The sequence below is a fragment of the Cavia porcellus genome, unplaced genomic scaffold (assembly GCF_034190915.1).
Source record: "Cavia porcellus strain 051 isolate PalLab524CR breed Dunkin Hartley unplaced genomic scaffold, mCavPor4.1 scaffold_11, whole genome shotgun sequence".
NCBI lineage: Eukaryota > Metazoa > Chordata > Mammalia > Rodentia > Caviidae > Cavia > Cavia porcellus.
In genome coordinates, this window is record NW_026947494.1 from 78,495,472 (window position 1) to 78,516,542 (window position 21,071).

At 36.4% G+C, this 21,071-nt stretch overlaps 1 pseudogene; it reads right to left on the reverse strand.

Moving 5' to 3' along the window:
- The window catches only part of LOC100718752 (raftlin-like), a 49,443-nt pseudogene extending 29,256 nt beyond the window's left edge, over positions 1-20,187 (reverse strand).
- Between the last annotated feature and the right edge of the window lie 884 nt (positions 20,188-21,071).

Sequence of the window (21,071 nt, forward strand, 5' to 3'; positions counted from 1 at the left end):
TCTATTTTCCTAAGTATTTGTGATGATGACCTTCATTGTCATTTAAGCAAAATCACACAAATTATCACGTAGTGTTAATCAGAGGTCACACAGCAATCCTTAGGGATAATGCGTGCAAGAGTCACCCCGCATAGTCATGCTATTTTTTTATGGGATGCTTCTTTTCTGCCAGAAATTGAGCAGCGTCTTAACATAATTTTCATTTAATAGCAACGTATTGTGGATCTCTATGTTTATAAGTGAGAAAACTAAATCTAATGCATGGTGTGAGGCTTGCTCAATGACCTTAAGGTATATTTTGGGGGACATCAGAATTTAAGCTCAGACGTTTGATTTTGTGGGTGCAGAGCACTGAGCCTCATGTTCCACCAGTGTTGCCCAGTGCTGCTCACTGTGCCACGACTAAGGCAAAATCTCTAGCAACACTGAAGTTCTCTTGGTCTCAGCCTCAGGGATGCCGGGTAGATTAATGAAGACAAAGGAAAGGGAGAATTCCTATGCAGGCAATCCAAAATGGGTATTTTCTGGGTGAATCATCTCAAAAGCAAATGAAACACAAATGGCAAATCATGTGTACCTTGATAATCCTTAGGAGTCCTACTGTCAACGCAGATTGGATGCTCTTTATTTACAATGTGCCTATTATCTAAACAAAAGCCCGATCTCTCTCCCAATGTTGATAGTTTCTTTAAATAAAAATAATAGCTATATTCCATCAGCAATGTATCAATAAACACCAGCTATTTGCAAAACAATACATTTATTGATATTAATTATTATTTTCAAAAACAAAACTTATTTCTAAAGAAGGCTCGAATTCCAGTTTAGTAATGCTGGTCTCTTTCATCATGAAAAATTACCAGCATGACACAAATCACTACACAGCATGCAATTATTTGGTAATGAGTTGTAATCATAAGTAATTTCTCAAAAAAGTAAATTAAGTATTCATTAGAGAAAATAATCATTATTAATTCTATTAATTATTTCAATTAAAAGGCAGAAATGCATCTTTATGTGAATCTGGGGATTATTTGACTTCCATTTTTGAAGTCTCTAATTCTCTGAACTTTTAAAAAATGAAAATCAAAATCAAATAAACACATAGATACATAAATCTTGTGTCTACAGTGTGTGAGGACTTAGTGAAATGATTTATGTAGTCATTAAGAGTTTGGACTCATATGAAGTTGTAGAGCTCATAAAATTGATGCAGTATTTCCAGAAACAATGTAAAATCTTTTTCTACTCTGTATAATATGATACATCTTTCATATCCTAACATCTAAGATCGACACTATTTTCTTTTTTCTCTGTTTCCTTCTTTCTTTTCTTTCTGTTTGGGCACCATCCTCATGGGAAGGAACTAATATTGATTTACCTATGTGGATACTGAAAGAGTTTTCAGCACGATAAAAGAGAGAATATAAAGTAAAAATAGCCTTTATTCTAAGGATGTGGAGTAGAGTCCATGACCATGGATGGTCTAGCCACCTCTGGTCTGACCGTGGGGTATGGGATATACTTATAACCACTGACCAGAGGCTGTGCTTAGGGCGGGTATTGATGATGCTTGAGGAGCTGACTGGGGTTTTCTTTGTAGGCAAACAGGAAGGAGTGTTGCAATTAAGGCTGAGGAAGAAGCAGGAAGTGGTAGGTGTTCACACTTTGGCCTTCTGCCATGTTAGACCACCGCCATCATTTCTACTAAGGCAAGAACCTTTCAACATGGGTAGGGTGTGTCTGTATGTATTACATGGACACCAGAGACCATGTCTAAACCGTCATTCCTGGCCCAAGAGGAGATGAGGGAAGCAAAATAAAGATCAGTTTCTTTGTCCTTCAACTAAGAAAGTTCAAAATCCAGTGTGTTAGACACATGCATTTTAAAAACCACAGACTTGTGACAACAAAATATTAGCCCAAAGCCATCCTGGGAACATGAGTTGCTGACAGCTGCCCTTGGCTGAAGAATAAGGAAGGGGCGTCCAGTGAGTGAACCGCTATTGTTGGAGACCGCTAGGAAGCAGCTCTGAACAGGATTTAAATTTTACTAATTGGCTTTCTATGTTTTTCTGTGAGTCTGTCCAATGCCTCGGCCCCTTGCCTGTGATGGGAGCTGATTCATAGGAAGTGAACCTCTATGAATCACTGATCCCGGCTGAGGCCTCTAGTAGCCTGTGAGGCCAGAGACACCTCAAAGGGCAAGATAAGGCCACAGCTGAAGACACCTGGGCTCCAACACTAATTAAGTATATAAAGACTGAAGCTGCAGGCATCTCACTCTGCAGTCTCACTCCTACCATAAATGTTATTTTGGAGACAAGGTGGTTCTCCTAAATTGACTTGACCCACTACTTGGGGAAGTCTTTGAAGTGACCCCCGATGTCCTGCTCATTTCCTGTGCCTTAGTTTCTCTGCCTTTTGTCTTAGTCCTAATAAAAGTGGGCTAATTCAGAGAACTCTTTGTCATAGTCCTCAGAGTCCAGAGCTCAACTAAAAGGATTTGACTCTCCTGGAGCCCTAAAAGTCCTACAGTTTGCCTCTTTTTATTTAACCTCGGCTCATTTGGAAGATTGGGGATCTAGGTCAGGACCCAATATGCTACTCTCCAGAAGTAGCCTTTCCTAGGGCAGGATACTGCTTACTCTAAACTATGAGTTGAATTTCAAATTTCTGAACAATGTATTTTAAGATTTTCTTTTGATTGAAAATTCTCATTCTTAGAGTTTTAAACAACCCAAACTAACTCCAACTTTGGTTAAATTATTCTTGAAGCTTTCTTGGTCTTTCTCATTCCAGTAAATAATGATTATATTTTTTTATTTTATTTGTTTTTTATTTGTCTTATTGCTCTGTCACATAAGCCAAATGAAGTTAAGTTTTGATCTGGTTCACTGCTCCATAGCTTATACCTACAAAATATGAGAAGCACTCAATAGATATTTGTTGAGTAGATGATAAATTATCTTCTTCCTAAAGATCCACTTAGATTTCCAAGTAAGAATGAATTTTCTTGTTAAATATCATAGTTTATGTGTCTCTTGTTATAAAGTGCATTGCAAACTGCCTCTTCCTCAGTCATTTATGCATTTAAATAACTGAAGTACCAGTCAATAAATGTACAGGGACATTTTTGTTTACCTACGTCTATACTTGGACAGGCATAGATGTTTCACTACTGATTAGTTTTTAAAGCCCAATCTGGGTTCTAAACAGATAGTGAAATGGAGAATAAATTATGAGAATGCCAGGACCATGACTTGTACCCTGAAGTGGAGGTCATTTCAGGCCAATCTGTGCTTATGTGCATTTCCTGGGTCCAAAAGCATATTGAAAAGAAACAGGACTCTGAGTGAAATGAATTAAAAGTTTATTTTGGATGGTTCTAGTATTAAATGATCCTTATCCTTTTTTTATGTGTAGTTTTCTATCATTCAGAAACACAGCAACCTTTTTTGTGGGGTGCTAATAAAATGTATATATTAATCTTTAATTCTTCTTTTTTTGTCTTTGAAATTTTTTTTGGCAATTTCCTTTAGCACTAGGTTCTGATGGGGGAAAAACTGGAGAAACGAGGATAAAATACAATTGATTAATCTGAAGCAAACACTGGAGAATGCTGTTTGCTGGAGATCAAACACAGGGCTTCATGGATGGTAGGCAAATGCTTGGTCATTGATCTACACCTTCAGTTTGTGAAGATCATATATTTTTATCTATCATTGTAATAATGACCATATAAAAATGGGGAAAGCCTATATTTATAGAAAGGAATCACCAATAATTTGCACACTGATAACTCAAATAAGACATCATGAAGTCATAAAGCATAATAGAATTTAGACAATACTAAGATATTTTTCATTATATGTAATTAAATGAGCAGATATTTTAATACATTTTATTATACTAATATTCTTTGAAAAATTGCCACAATAAAACTGGAAGAAAATATATCACCAATTTTAACTATACTTTGGATCCTAAGAATGCAAATGACATCTTTATATAATTTTTGTGTCAGTAAGTTTACTATGTAACCCAACTTTGCTCATAACTTATCTACTCGTTCCATCAATCTAGTGTTTTTGAATTTACGAAGGTTACTGTATAAAGACTACTATGTTAGATATACAAACTGACAGGTCTCAAATACACAGGTCCCTGCCCTCAGAATGATCCTACATCGTCAAAGCTGTTAAAACCTAGATTTACATTCCTAATGTGTTCATGTACTCGGTTACACACAGTTTGAAGTCTCACATGCTAGCATCTGTCACTATGCTTGACACACAATAGTGACCTACTTGTTTTTTGAATGAACGTATTAAGCAGTATTTTCAAAACTTTGTAACTCAGTATACATTTTCAAGATAGCATTTGTCTATGGTAACTCGCACATAAAATGCTGTAAAATAGGCATAGGTAAGAATCATTGTACAAGGGTTTCTTAGTGCCATGCTAGGACTAGTTGAGGTCAGGACCTCACATATGGAGGCTGTAAGACATCACATTCTGGGTAGGTGAGTGAGGGGGACACCACTTCAAAACTTCAAACTATGTGTTTGGAGTCACGTTAAAGTGATAGAAGAAACTTGCATGATAATAACTCAAATTTTTCATATTTACTGTGTATACGATCTATTATACTTTGGATGAAATCTCATTCTTCTGCTTAGTTTTTATGTCTTTAAGGTCTGTCAGATCTACCTCTGAACAATCTGGCACTTATAATCCTGATTTTACAAAGTTTAGTATCCCTACTTTTTTAAGAGAATCACAGTGTCCTGGGAAGTTTGTCCATGGACAGCGAACAAATCAGACTGCATCGAATTACTGTCCTTATCTTGGTATAGTTTGCAAATGCTCTAGTCACCCAATTACAATGGAATTTTATCTTGCTATGAGATGGTATCAGTACTGTGTTAGTCATCAATGTCTTAGCAGAGATTTCCAGTTCAATGTTTTAACTGGCAATACTTCTCAGATAAACATTACACAATTATGGGGTCACCTTCCAGTCACTCTCAAAATATGCTAATTTTTGCATACCACCCTTGTTATCTTCTGTTTCTCATCTAAAATAATATCCCCAGGTGAATTGACTAATAAATATTTCATAAAAGAATACAAAAATTAAATAAAACATTTCAAGGACAAGATTTAATTCATTAACTGTCAAGAGTAAAGTTAAATGACTTGAAAAACGGTCCTGACATTTCCTGACTACTGTCTGAACATTCATTTATTCATGAATTATTGAACTTAGAGTTTAAGACACTGTTTTAAAACTAGGAAAAAAATATATCTGCCCTTGCAAAGTCTGGAGCTTTATAAATGATAATTAAATACAGGATGAGATATTTAAGATATTTTAATGACAAGAGAATGATTCATTGACTGTGGAGAAAATTAACACAAATTCTCATTAAATACTGCATTTATTCAAGTGAAAGTGTAAAACCAGCTGACAAATATACATGAAAATACATATTCCAGAGTAACTGTACATTATATTACTAAGCAGTATTAACACCTTGCAATTAAGTGAATTTACGTTTACAGCCCCCATATAGTGAGAAAATTCTGATAGTCTGCTATATTTTAGACTAGGTAACTGTTAAAAAACTCTTCTAAAAGGTTAATTTTATTTACTTGAGTCATTGTTGTCAGTGGTTTAGTAAAAAGATCAATAAAAAGGAATAATCTCTTTCTTATATCCGTGAGTTTGTGTTTGAGTCAAAGAATGCACAAAAAAATCTCATTAAAAGAAATAGAGGCAGCCACTTATTTGAGTGAAGAGATTTTCAAGTGAGCAGAATATACAGTGCAACTGAGTTATATCTTTAGATAGGGGTCAAAGATCAAGAAAGAGAGAGGAATAAGAAATTAATTAATGCCTGTAACAGGAAAGGATAGGAATCAAGTCGGCAGAAATGAGTTTAGTAAGTAGCAACTTTCACTGTTCTCGGGAGGAGGGAAAAGTCCAGCCTTTAATGACGGCCAGCCTGTAGTGCTGCTGAGAGAAACAGTACCCCGGCTGCTTGAAAGAGCTGCAAACATGCAAAGTGATGGCTGCTCTGTCTGCTGATGAAATTATCCCTGGATGTCTGAGCCCAGGCACAGACAGTAAATGGGTAACGATCTCTCTCCTCACTTTGAGATAGACCAAGTAAATAAGACTTCTGGCTTTATGTTATGCATCCAATCTCACTGACCATTAAACAGGAAAAATAGCTTCTGAGTTCTGACAATAAAGTGAATATGCATTCTGGTTTGCATGTGGAATATGTGGATTTGGAAAGAGACTGCTACAGTTATCTTTTAATTCAGAAGCCCCAAGATTGGCACGCTCCTTTTATAGCACTCTGCAAATAGAGAGGACTCAGAAAGCAGCCCATCATTAGAAGGCAGTAGCCAGCTGGCTCAGACACAGAACGCCGAGGGAGGAGCTGGAGCCTGCTTCAGGTTCTATATCTATTGATAGTGTCTGAGATCCAGGCAGGGAGAAATGGGAAGGATTCCTCCCACATTCAGCAGAAGAAATCCTCACTGATTCCAAAGACTAGGGCAGGCCTTATAGATGAAATGGAACAGAACTAAAATTAAAATAAGGGGTAGATCCAAAAAGATATTTTGACAAACAATAATACAACATGTTATTAAAGACAGTAATTTCTGCCTTGGAAATAGAATTCTGCAGTCTGAACAAAGCAGCACACAAAGTTGTCATGAAGCCAGACCACAGAGAACTTCAACCAAAACACAATTAAATGGCCTCTGAGCTCAGAAGGGCTGAGAGCTCAAGACTTTGTTCTCAGCAATCTGTGTGTATGACTGAAGTTAAAAAAAAAATACTCTGGCATATGAAGAGATACAGAAAATGCATGTTCTCTTTTAAAAGAATCTATTTGAAAATGCACTTCTGATAGTTGTAAGATGACTGTAAAAGTATTTAGATATTTTCAGTAACACCGGAAAAAAAAAACTGGCAAGTTTCAGGGTGAAACTGAATGTGAGCACTCACTTTGTTCCTTTTAAGGAGTGTGGAGTCCTTGAAGACTTGGGATTCCCTTTTGGTCTACTACAGAATTTACCCATTCTTTAAGCTTCATAGCATGGACTCATGGTCATGGGACAGGGACTGATCAGTCAGGACACACTTTTACTTTCCTTCCCTGCACTGATGATTGAACCCAGGGCCTTTGCACCGAGGTATGTCCCCCAAATTTTAAAATTTTGCCACAGGGTCTTGTTAAGTGTCTAAGTTGACCAGGCTGGGCTCAATCTCGAGATTCTCCTACTCCGTTCAGACAGGACTTGGAGTAGCAGCTTGAGAGAAAATGAGAGACATTTGCAGTTTTCAGTTATAAGCAAGGGAAAGCCATTCAAACTATAATTAAACGAGCAAGTCTCTGCACCTCTTGAGAAAAAGAAGCAGGGTATGTTCACCGACTGGATGAGACTAGTACAAGCAAAGACAGAAACAGGCCTCAAAGTCGATGTTAAATCTCATTATATCTTCACTGTAATGCGTTTGCGTAGTAAAATCTCCAGGCAGATGGGGCAATAACACATTTGGAACCACAATTTGGGCCCATTTCAAACTCGCACCTGCACAGCAACTAAACCTCCACAGTGGAGACCCTGTTCAAGAAACTAACAAAATTAATGGCATTCCTTTGAGACTCCACAGCAGTGAAATGAGTGATTTGTCTGGCTCTGCCTTGTCTGTATGGTGGCCAGCTTTGACATCTCTTTCCTTGGGCCATGCAGCTAAAGGCTCACACTGACCAGTGAGGTCTTTGGGGAAAAACCGTATCATTTAACCACAAGGAAAGTTTCACGTTGGAGTCCCATCTCTTTTTCACATCTGGGTAATTCTAGGTTTCTAAATTTGTAAATTTAATAAATCAGTGTATTCTCTATAGAAGGGCGACATGGGTGAACTAAACATCTCACGAGAAATGATGCAGCATGTATTTTTGTTCCTTCAAAGTTTTACTACTACAGAGAGGGGAGAGTTTTCTTCATATCTACAGAACCAGTACTTGAAACAAATACAGGTACACAAATTTGTATAAACATGCTCGAGCACACACACACACAGCCTTTGAGAGAATGGAACAGGATTTTCACTGACACTATACTGAAATGCAAAATATGGACAAAAATATTTTCCTAAAGACAGCAAGTCTGTAAATCTTTCCTTTGGCAGAAATGCCCCTAAGTGAACAGCAAAAATCATCTTTGGAATTAAAACTGGTCCTTAACATGATTGAATACTTAGGAGGGAAATTCTACTCATGGCCGCAAATAGATAAGCTTTGCACCTCCAGCAGTCTAGGAAACCAAGAAATATTTCTTTTAAAATTTATTTTCAGTTACATATTCATACAACCAGATACAATACAAACCAAAAAGTGAAAATACTATGAGATAAATAGAATGTTAATAGAGTTTTAAAGATTGCAATCAAATGCTATATACCGGTGTTTGGAGCACAGGCAGACTGCATATACATATAATCTTATGTTTTCATAAGATTAAAACAGAGCTAAAATTTTCTTTCACCTAGTGTTGCTGTAGTTGTAATAATACTTAATCCAGTACTCCTGTGTTTGTGTGATGTTGGTGGTGAACAAGCCCATATTACATGAAAGTATAGCTCATGCAATTATGGATAATATGTAATATATATGATATTTTATAATGACAACTTGTTTATATATTTACTATACTATTATTATTTTTTTACAGTGTACCTCTTCTACTTAAAAAAGTTTAAAAGAGTACAGCATGTTTCATCAGCAATGGCCTAATATACAGTAACATGTTTATCATATCCCTTGAGTGTTTCATTTTTTCATCCATAATTTAATGTTGTTTGTATAATACACTCTTGCTGCATCACGTGTGTAGATACACAATCTAGGTTTGTGCAGGAGCAATCTGATGCTGGCGCAATTAAAATGTGCCAGTGCTGCTGCTCTCCTCGTTGTTAATTGTTATGGGACCATGTTTTCTTTGAGAATAAAGAGGCTATACTAGGTTCATTTCTACCCCTGTGTTGCTGTACCTATAAATAGCTCTGATTCCTCTTAACCACATAAATATGACATAGTTCTAAAGACAAAATTATAGGGACAGGAAGCAGAACCATGACTGCCCTGGGTTGAAGATAAGAGAAGAACTTGCCAACATGGCCAAGGGAAGTGACCTTTGTAATTGTTCTGCATTGTGTAGTGATAAATGATTGTGTAAGTTTATAAAAGTGCAGAACTGTATACAACAGCACCATGATTTTACTGTACAGAAATTATAACAATAATAATGAGAAAAATACATGGCAGCTAGGTAGACCATGGCCAAATAAGAATTCTACTTATATATAAGTGGAAATATAACGCAGTAGACATAAGCCTATGGAATTGAATGTTAAAATTCCATAACAGAAACAAAATTGTAAGGATCTCAGAGTGTGTAAAAGTAACTCATAGTGTGGCGTTTTCTATGCTACGCTCTCCTGCAGCATTAGAAATCTCTATACACAGTGACTGGGTGCACAGAACATAAACAGAGATAAACACGTGTAAACTTAGACTTACTTAGTGACTTCAACAGATTGTTTTAAAAACTTTTTAAAAAGTATTTCCCCCACAATAGTAAACATCAGACTCTAAATTTATCCACCTGCCTAGTGTAGGCTAAAAACCTTTCTTCATTTATTGATTTCTATATTTTAAAATGTTTCTTCCCTATGATTACTTTTTAATGATTTTTAAATTTTGTATTTTTGGATGAATATTGGAAATAATTGCTGTTTTATTTTTTAGAATTTGGATATTATTTTTTCGTGCTTAACTTTTCTGCTTCTGATTAGATTAATTTTAATTTATAAGTAAATTTGTGGAAAGTTAATGTTTTAATAGTAAGTTATGCCTATAAGCATGGTCTATATAATATTCTTCTGAAGAATAGAAAAATACTGAATGTATTTTTATCATCCTCTAATTTAAAGAAAAGTATCTATTTTATAAAACTTAGTTGTTATTGCAGTCTGCATTGTTTTAGGTAATTCATTGCTTGGAGGGGAACCAGCATTATATTTGCTCTCTTTCTTACTCTTCTGCTCCTCCCCAGCGTGACATGAGGCGGTGCCTGACCTCATGGTCTTGGACAGGTCCTCTACGTGCACTAACTGACTTTCACTGCCTGTTTTGAATCCAACACTGACCTTGAGCATTCAGCTTGCATTAGCAATTAACAGAATCATGGTCTACTTCAGGACAGCAGGCAAAATTTTTTGATGATCAGCTCCCACATTTTTCACTAATATATGGAATTCTGAGATCAGGTTTAATCTCCAGCAGGTTGAGAGGCACTGATTGATTTCCTCCCACTGTAACACCTTTTCTGCATCGGGGTCCTGAATTACTTCCCCCTTTCTACTATCTGATCAAACTTTTGAAGCATCCCTTTCCTGTGGAGTGGTGAGGGATGGTCCACAGAGCTGTGAGCACACAGAGGCTCCCCCGTGCTTTCTCACTTAGTGTGACAAGAGGAGAGAAAACCGGGAAGAAGCACTCTGAGGGATATTGCAGAGCACTGGGACTGCAGTTCCACTTTCTCCTGATCAAACCATCTTTAGTGATAGCAGAGGGGAAACTGAGGAAATCACGTGCACTAACGGTTATTAGCCCAACAAAGCTACTTCCAAAAGCATGCTGAACAAGTCAGGAAAGGACACTTCTTTCTACAAAGCAGATTCATTTTGTAAGCGATAAATTTCATTTTTTTCTTCAAATTGCTAGGGTATGGATTCCCCTGGAACAGGGTGAGTTGTATTTCCTTAAAATGTGAGAGGTCTCTGTTCCAGTGGTGTGTGTGTCTAGACCTGTTGATGGAGGTATTTCTGCTCTATCTAATAACTTCTCTCAGTCCTCTGAGGTAGAGATATAACATTCTTTTTCTCTTGCTATCAGTAGAGATTCCATCACACCTACCTCCCTACCGAGTCTGGTGTTTTCCTCTGTGGGCTCCTCAGTTGTCCGGACTGTAATGATACAAGTGATGTAAAGAAAAACACAGCTTCTCAGTAAGGGAAATATTCTGAAATATTCCCCAAAATGTATTATTCAAGAAGGGTGTAGCTAATTTGATTTTTTCAAGCTGACCTTCATGTTATTTGAAAATAATTTCCATAATATCCAGTAAATAATCCAGTAAAGACTGCCATGCATAACACTGGTGGATATTTTAAGATATTATTTTCTGTTAATTAAACTTCTTTTTTTATCTACTATAAGATAAGAATAAATGTTGAAATATTCAGATATCATTTCAAGTACAATCAGGTAAATAATGTTTTTCTCTTTTTGATTTTTTGGAATGCATTACCTGAAATACTTGTCATAATGAAGTGTGATTCTATTTGCTAACCCTTTATTTATAGTATTTGCACCTATATTAATAAATGTGAGTATTAGTGTAGCATTAAATTTAAGTTCTACTATACAAAACATCATAAAATGCAAAGTCATTTTAATTTAGAAGATAGGCTGATAGAACATTAAAGAGTTCAAATTCCAAATAAAATATATGTGAGAGAAAATCGTGCCTATTGCATAAATAATTTACAATTGCAGCATAATGGGAAACAAAAGTTCAAACACTTGTTTGACTTCCAGAAATTGGCAATGGAATACATCATTGCACCATTTACGTATTGTTTCCTTTCTTTTCTTTTGTTTATCCTGGAATAAGAGAACTGGAAAAGTCATTGAAAAATCTATGGTCTAGGATATAAATATATAAATACATAAGACAAACAAATAATCACAAATGGAACAATATCTGTATCTGTATTTATCTACCTTTAGCTATTTATCCATCTATTTAGTTATCTAACTAGCTCAATGAACAGTTTTCTTTCTTTTCTTTTTTTTTGGTACCAGGGATCGAACTCATGACCCTGCGTTTGCCAGGCAGGCACTTAAGCCACTGAGCTAAATCCACAGACCCCAGTTCTCTGGTTTTTAAGCACCAAGGATTTAATTCAGTGCTAGCACTGATTATCCAGAGTTAGCACCAGTCCCACACACAAGACCTACTCCAGGTGCCGTTACCTGGATGAGTTGGTTATTCAGACCACATATTCTTTCACTATAGTTATAAATTTGGTGGTTCCTGTGATTGCCCCTCAAAATTTGATAATTTCCTAGAATAACTTTCAAAATTTAACATAGCATTATGTTCACTATTACTGACTTAGGATAAAAATATAAAGCAGAAACAGTCTGATATAGAAGTATAGGTTGAGACCTAGAGAAAGGGGCATGGGATTCTCCAGGGTCTTCTTGGAGAGGGACCCACCCTCGTGCACCCCTACTTGCTCCCAATCCCGAAATTCTCCCAGTTCCATTGTTTAGCAGTGTCCACAAGCCTTTGTTACATACCTTGACTGTTACTGATTGAACCCAACCTCTTGTCCCTTTCCTTTCCCAGAGTTCATGGTACATTAAAGGATGAAAATCAACGTGTTCATTTCATGGTCATTCCAAACCTCCCTAGGAGCCTTCAGCTTCCAGCGGTCTAATTAACATGCCAAAGATGTTCTTTCCACCCAGGGTTTGAGAAGCTGTGTCTGGAATCCAGGGCAAAGAATAAATATTTATTTGGTGTCACACCATTCTCTCATTTATGTTGTTAACTTGTGCCTCCATATCGCCCCATCAACATTCCAGGAGTTATCTTGAGGAATTTTATAGTTTAAACATGAGAGATACTATTTCATCAGGAAAATAGACCTTCAAGGTAAAGAGATTTGGGAGGTTTCTCTGACACTGCGCCGTCAGTAGGCATCTAGTGATAAAAGGCAGGGAGTCACATGTGAAAATCTTGTCAAAGATGCTCCAAGGTGCTTAGTGGCCGGAACTGTGTTTGTTTCCCCACATTCTACTCTCAGTGCCTCCAAATTCCAGGTATAGATTTGTGGCGTGTATTAGCTGAACTATCTCCTCTTTAATACCTCATGACGCAGTGCTGACGGACTACAACACCTACAGCTGTTGCTGCTCTTTTTCTTACAGATGTCAACAAACTAACAGGGTAGAAAATGCAAATTATTAGGTGGTTATCACTGAGTGGCTCTAGGAAAAGTTCTGTGAAAGAGCTGTGAGAGGAGAGAGCCACTGTGGGCATTGCCACGCCAGCTTGGGATGCCTGGCAGAGCTGATGTACCTGCACAAAGCAGGCCCTGAAAGCATGTAAAAATCACACTGAAACAGATCCAACGTTATGATATCGATTCTCTAAACATCCCAGAATCACCTGACTAGGACTTTTCATTAGATGGGATAAATGAACCCTCATACCGCTGGCCTTTTATTCATGTGTTCAGCACAAAGCAATAGAAACCACCCCAGACTGTATGTGGAAAACTGCCCGCATTCCATCCTGTGATTTGTTCTTTTGCTCCTGTGTATTTTTGGCTTCTGATAGAAAACATACAGATCTTTGTCTGCCTGTAACTGTGTTTGCTGAGTGTATGAATCTGCAAAATTTTACTTCTGGAGTTTTTCTGTTTCTAATTGTTCCCGTTAAAGTAAGATTTCCTTCCTTCTGTAAAATTTGTCTCAACACTGAAGTCCTCCCCAAAGCAGTGCCCTGCATAATCATGATGCCCATTCATGTAGATCACAATACCTGTCTGTAGCACTTACTTATAGAGTTTTGAAAAATTCATATGTTTTCATTATAAAGATTGTAGTCACTGAAGTTCTCTCCCATGTTTCTAAACCAGCTCACTAGATTAAGAAAAGAGACCAAGATTCTAAAGCAGCAGTCAGACTACTTGGAAAGAATGTAAGTGTTGAATTAATTTCACAAATATTGAATGAGACTACTGTGAGTAAAATAATTTTTTTGTTCTCAAAAGATCTACTTTTCAATTGACTGTACAAAGACTGAGCATTCGTCTTACAAGTCCCACCAATGGAAATGTGTGGGGTCCTGTCTGAGGTCATGAAAGAGGAGTGAAATTGAACCTCAAGTAAGAAAAGTGAGTTAGTGAGTTAGAGTTGGAGAAAAATCATTTCAGGCAGAAAGAAACAGCATACTCAAAGATCCAGGAATGAAATTGTATAGCGTTTTGCAGAGGAAAGAATTCAGATCATATGAGGCCAGAGATGTGGATGCCTCAGTGTGCAATTTGATTTTATTTTAAAAGAAGAGTAGACATTTTTGACTTATGTCCATGTAATGAGAACTTAAATAAAGGTGAGACGGAATGACCATCTGATCAGATTTGCTTTTATTTTATTTAATTTATTTTTTTGATACCAGGAATTAAATTTAGCACCTCACATTTGCCAGGCAGGTGCTTAAGCTGCTAAGCTAAATACATGGCCCTCTTTAAAATACCCCTTTAAAAGCCCCCTTATACCCTAGTGGTACGCCTGGTACCATTTCTGCTCTGGCCAGGCATACCCCACCTCTGGTCTGTACCACTCTGCCTGCCCTTGGCACCTCCAGCCACAGGTCCATTCAGTAAATGGTCATTGCTTGGTCATTTTTTTCTTTTTTGATACTGGAGATCAAACTCGTGAACTTGCACTTTTCAGGCAAGTGTTTGTACCACTGAGCTAAATCCTCAGCCCTCAGATTTACTTGTAAAGTGAACATTTTGGTCGTGTTTTAAGAGAGTACAGACATGGTAAGATTAGATGCTCCTTAAAAACAGAAAGACTTTTTGTGGTTCAGATATTTTTTTTTATTTCAGTAGCTTGTGGACAGTGCTGTCTTGTCCTACATTAAAAATTTCAGAGTGATATGGGAATTTCAGAATTCAAGTTCAGAGTTGAACTTTTCAGTGTATGGGTAACCACTCCAGGAAAACATAACCTGCAGTTCTAGAAAATGAATTTAAACAGGTTATGAAGCCATCTTAATTATTTAACACTACTACTGAATTATTTCATACTACCCTTTCTGGTCACTTAATTTTTCTCCCTCATTGAAAGTTCACAAGGCCCTAAATTAGCTGTTTTCTTGCACTCTCGTCTCTGAACATTAGACCTCGAATCCCCCAGATTAGATGCATATTTTAACACTTGCTCTAACCTCTGCAAATACTTTTCTCTGAATTCATTATGGTCCTCTAGATTTCATAGCAATTATTTACAGAAATCAAATCAAAATATATAACTATTTAACATCACAATGGAATTGTTTCTTGTTCACAAATAGTATTTGCAATGAGGAGGTTTGTAATGGGTATTTTTCACATAGAGATCTCAAGAAGAAAAAGTCTATGTTTTTTATGAGCTTCTAGGTCCAGACTCCTGGGTGACTATCTCCATTCCAGGCATCTAGAAAGGGAAGATGTAGAGAAGACCTTGAGATGGAAGCTTCCATAGGCAGGCATTGAGGAGATCTGCATTGTATGCCCTTATGCACTACTGTTTTTTAGCTTAATTATTAGGGACATGCTAAATTTCAAAGATATAGTCTAATTAAAGAAAAAATATTGTGATACTATAAAGGAAACCAAAGTGTCAAAGGATATTCAAGATCTTTCACAGGTTAGAAAAGACAACAAAACATGGGAATGATGTGCAACGTATGACCCTGGAATTGGCCCTGAAGTGTAAGAAACCCTTCAGAATACCAGGTGAAGAATTTGAATAAGGTTTATACACTACATAATAGTCTTGTATCAAGTGTCTTACTGTAATAATTGTGCCATGATTAGTAGTTTCAGAAATTCAGTGCATATAAAAACTTTGCATAATTTATGTAATATTTGTGTGTGTGAAATTATTTCACAATGACAACTGTATTATGGGAGAAAGGGAAAGGTCTGATAAATTCTAAAGCTTTATAGAAGATAACTAGATAAAGGAATTGATTATTTTAATAAGAAGTAAGAAGATATATTAAGAGTAAGTGGACATAATTTCTATTAGGACAAAGGCTTTCAAAACATGGAATGATATTAGAATTTACTATTTCAAAATTTGAATATATTTTCTTAAACTTTCTAATGCAGAATAGCACATTCATTACTTTTCACTTCTTTGTAAAAACTATCAGATTACGAAATACAACATTATAATATTTTAGCTGATATTTTCCTGTAAAGTAGAAGTGAGTCCAGGATTTTATAGCTGCTTCAGCAAAATATTATAGCTTGTAGCACAGCAACCCAAGTCCAAATTGTAATTTCAGCGGAATATTTAGTAAGACATTGGCTCTCACCTTTCTAGTATGCTGTCTCCAAGCAACATCATATGTACTTCTGCAATATAAAAGAGTCTTTTTTTTCAAAAGATCTTTATTTTAGATCTGATGGATGTAGACTATACACTGTGCCTGCCCCAGATGGTGGGGCCAGAGCTATTGTGAGCAGGGAAGGCAAACCCATTTCTGGACTAGATCTCAGTTTGAATAAAGACAAATTTCTATGCCATTGAAAATATTCCTATTTTCAGATGGAATACAATCAATATGCCTCTGAAAAGCTTACTTATTTTTGAGGAATGCTATAATTCTGAGGTCTTAGCATTGGTGTTGGCTGCTGGTCAGTTGATCTTCCAGCAGTAACAACATTAAATTGACTTTGGTTAGATGGTTACTGGTTTGAACTAGAAATATTCTCTGTGCTGTCCCCATGCCCACTCCACGGGCAAGATCACTGTGCAGCTATACAATGACTAAGCAGAAAAGACCTCTGATAGTCTACAGGACAAACAGTCCTCTCTAACTACTGATTGCCTTCTTTTTGTGTATTTGACACACTGGTGAACGGAGCCAGTGTTTCTTGTACTCTGGTACAGAATTTCAGTAACCTTTGTCAAAAAAACTGAAGTAATATTTACTATAAGTGCATAAAATGGCTTCTAAGAGCTTCTCTCAGATGTACCTGCTCTTGAATGTCATTGTGGGCCTCTGGTCGCAGTAGTGGTCTAAATTTGGAGGGGGAATTGCATTTACTCATTGTTTTGGCTTTAATGTCAGTCTCTCAGGCTGTTGCTATTTTTCTCTCGTTAAGTCAGATAATATACTATTGCTTTTCCATTTATCACCTATCTTGTTATCTTAGTCCACTCAGGCTCTTACAAAAACCATAAGCAGAATGGGCTGAAACATTAGGTACTTATGTCTCTCAATGACAGAGATTGGGGAGTCCACAACCAAAGAACTGGTAGATTGGGACCAGTTGAGGGCCTTATCTAGTGCCTTTTTCTTTCCCTGCGTCCTCACTTGATGTAAGGAGCTAGCTAGTGCTGTGTGATGTCTTATAGGATCACTAACCCTGATCATGAGGAATCCACTGTCGTGAAAACCTAATCACTCTGAAGACCCCACCTCCTAATACCATTGCTGTAGAGGCTGGTGCTGCAACATGCGAACATACAGGTTGCAGCATCTGTATATCTTGGAAGTGTAATTTGTATTTATTTTCTGTCATTTAAGTACCATCGTGCTAAATGGGATCTTATCAACCCCTAATAGTCCCATAGGAAAACTATCAAAGCAAGGTCTTCTCTCCCTTTATGGCCTGGTTCCTCTTACATGTAGACTTTGAGCCTAAATTTTAGCACATTTAGTATTCTAGTTGTAGTATGTGCATCTCTCTAAGTGTTGCCATAGAAAAGATTTGAGTTTCCCGTAGTGAATAAATTGATGCTTCACATAAGTGTACCGTTGTCTTCTGCAACAATTAAGCTACCTTGAACAAACTCAGGTTGTTGTCATGGTCACTATCCACTCAGATGCCGCCCCAGTATCTAACACAGTGCGTTGCCAGAAATCTGCGCCATATTAAAATCCACCACTGACAAGTAATTGCAATGTTATTACATGTTGAGATATCTGATTGGTAAGTGATTGCATTTCGGAATCCCATCCTGAGGAACTTGTTCCAAGTATATCAGCATGAATATCAGGATTTCTCCAAAAGTCAGAACTTGAGATTATTAACAAGTAATTATGTATCAGAAGTAATTAAGGGAATATAATCAAAGGCATAAAAACAGAAATTTTACAGTGAGGATACTTATCCAGGTGTACAAATTAAGTTAATAATTATTGTGCGTATTTAGGGTTTAATGCAGCTAGCAATTCTGGGAATCATGGAGAACACACCACAAAACTTTCTTCATTTAAAAAGAAAAGGGATGTATCACCAATTGACTTGAAACTATCATTGACTGAAGTGATAGGCATAGTGATTCCCTGGCATTTACATATTTGCATAAGTTCTAGAAAATGTGAGTGCATTGCATGTAGCAGCTGCAGAAATCTAACAGAAGAAGAGGCACAGATTCCAAGTGATATGGAATGTAGTAAAAGGGTATCAGTTTTGAAGTTAATGTTGTAGCTATGGTTACAGAAAAATGATAGGCAAAGAGATTTTGACTTGAACCTAGAGATAATCCTAAAATATTCATATTTCATAAATCCTTCCTATATTTTAATTGGTCAATATTTATCACAAAGTTCATCCTTGCCTTAACTTTTAACATTACTTTTGCCAATGTTTGAACCTGCATCCATTCACTGTAGTACATATTTCTAGTGATTTTCAAAGAAGCATGCAATTTATACTGATAACATTGTGCGTGAGTATTTGATTCACATCATTTTAATTTTAATATTAGCAGGCATTTTAACTTAAATTGTATTATAAGACTTTTATGGACTCTGAGTTTCTAATTTACTTCCCAAAATAAACCCAAAAAATGGAGTGATACACTTATTATCATTTTGGAAATCTTCATAGTGAGTTCTGTTGTGCCTATTTTTCCACTGATATACAATTTTTTCTTCTCACTAAATTATAAATTTTTTACATGTAGTTGTTTCTGTTTACTCCACCAAGCCCCTACATATTTGTTTTTTTTTTATTTTAAAGAGATTAAGGCAAAACAGGACATAACAAAGCAGATCAGAACAATACAATGTAAGTATTTGTTTTTATTGTCTGTTTTTATTCCTTATTTGTTTCAGCATGTTAATTTTAAAACCGACTGTTAGGAATTGCAAATGAAAACCTGGAGAACTATGAATGATGTCTTCTCTCCTCATAGAGGATGCATCCTATACTCTGGTAGTTTGGATAGAGAACAACAGTCAATCCCAAGTCTATTATGAGCTTTAATCAATTTACCAATTGTTAATTGAGCAGGAGCCATCTGTCTCTGTCTATCCACATCCTAAGATACATTATTTCAGCAGAAAATAACAGAGAGCCAAAGATGTTTCCTAGAGCTTTCTTCCTGCCTGAATCCTTCTTTCATTTTGTCTGCTAGAATTACAGTACTGGCAACATCTTTGGTTTGCAATTCCTTTTCATTTTCTGCTCCTTATCCTTCACTATGTAGATTACTGCCATACTGTTTACTATACAGTATAAATTAATATAGGCAATGTCTTAATGGGACAGAAGACATTAAATGTTACTTTCTTATCTCTGTAGTTCTGTGACCTTAGCTCCTTATTTCCTGGTTGCTTTGACTTTACTAAGAGATTTCGCTAGGTCATAAACATCAGTCTCTGTCTAGCATTGAAAAATTTTCCTGGACTTATTGTAGGCAAGTGTTTATGGAGAAATGTGACTTGTCTAAATGTATGCTTTTTCTTTTCTTCCAGATCTGTCATTTTAAGTCCTAGATATGGTAGAAGCTTTCTAATTTCTTCAAACAATTTTTGATAATTCCCTTACCTTTTCTAATGGTTACCAATAGGAACATTTATGTATATCAAGATTCTCCAACAGTAAAATTTTCAAAAATACAATCTTGGTTGTATGTTTTGTTACGGCTCAGCAACGTCTTCTAATAATGTGCTCTCTGATTCTCTTACCTATATTTTTAACATCTTTCTCTTGACTAGAAATTTCCCTGCTGGCTATAAACACATTTATTCCTCTGTCAGCTCACTTTGGAGGGAGGGGTGCAACAAAAAACAAAACAAACTTTTGATCTTGTCTCACAAATGAAAATACTCTGTTTCTTTTCTAAGGACATTTACAAATAGATACATATTGATGTAGCAATACAAGATGCATGAAGATTTTGTGTCTGTGTCCTTACCTGCAACTCCTTCATCATCCCCTACATCTGAAATGTTGCTTCCCAGTCCCACAAAAACTCCTCGAGGTTCTATGGATAGTTCCATGCTAGACAAAACCTTCTGCCCTTAATGAAGCTCCCAGTTACGTTTCAGCATCCCACACCTTTCCTCCTGTAACTACAAATGTTTACTTTTTTCTCTGCAGCTACTACAGGAAATTACAAATGGTTAACATCTCCCACCCTGGGTCATCCGTAACTGATATTTAACTTATCTCTCATTTTCATTACATTCCTTTTACTGTGTGTGTATGTTATGCTTGCACTTTCCAAGGCAGCTCTTTTCTTAAATTTTCTGCTTTACTCGAGCAACTGGATATTTGCCTTTGTTGTCAGTTCCTGTAAAAATGATGAATACTTTGAACACATCATAGACTTATCCTAACCCTTAGCTGTTATCTTGACACTAATACAATCAAGGACAAAGTTGCTAGAGTTATTATAAATAGATGTGAGTCTTGTCCTTGATAATTACATTTTATTTAACTCACTACTTCCTGGAGTACTTGTGGAAATTGTTCTACACAACAGATCAACATGTAGATAATTTATAGTCATGGTAAAGCACAGTCCCCCAGATCAGCACATAACCATTGAGTCATCCCACACAGCACAAGTCTGCATGGATCTTTTCTTAAAAGAAAGGAAAAGACAGTATTGTAACTTTTCTGGGAGACAGTGAAGTTTAAACAAATCTAAGGAAAGTCATATGTATAGAGAGTGACAGGAAGATACAAACTAAGGCAGAGAGCTAAAAAGTTCAGTTTAAATCTGCTCCTCCTGGGCTCAGTCCACGGCCACTACTTAACATGCTATGTGACCTTGGAAAATTACTCAACCTTTTTGTATCCCGTTTCCTCATCTATAAATTAAGCTAAATTATTTTACAAGATAATTTAAATAATTAAATGAGTTAATTAAAGTGTTTTG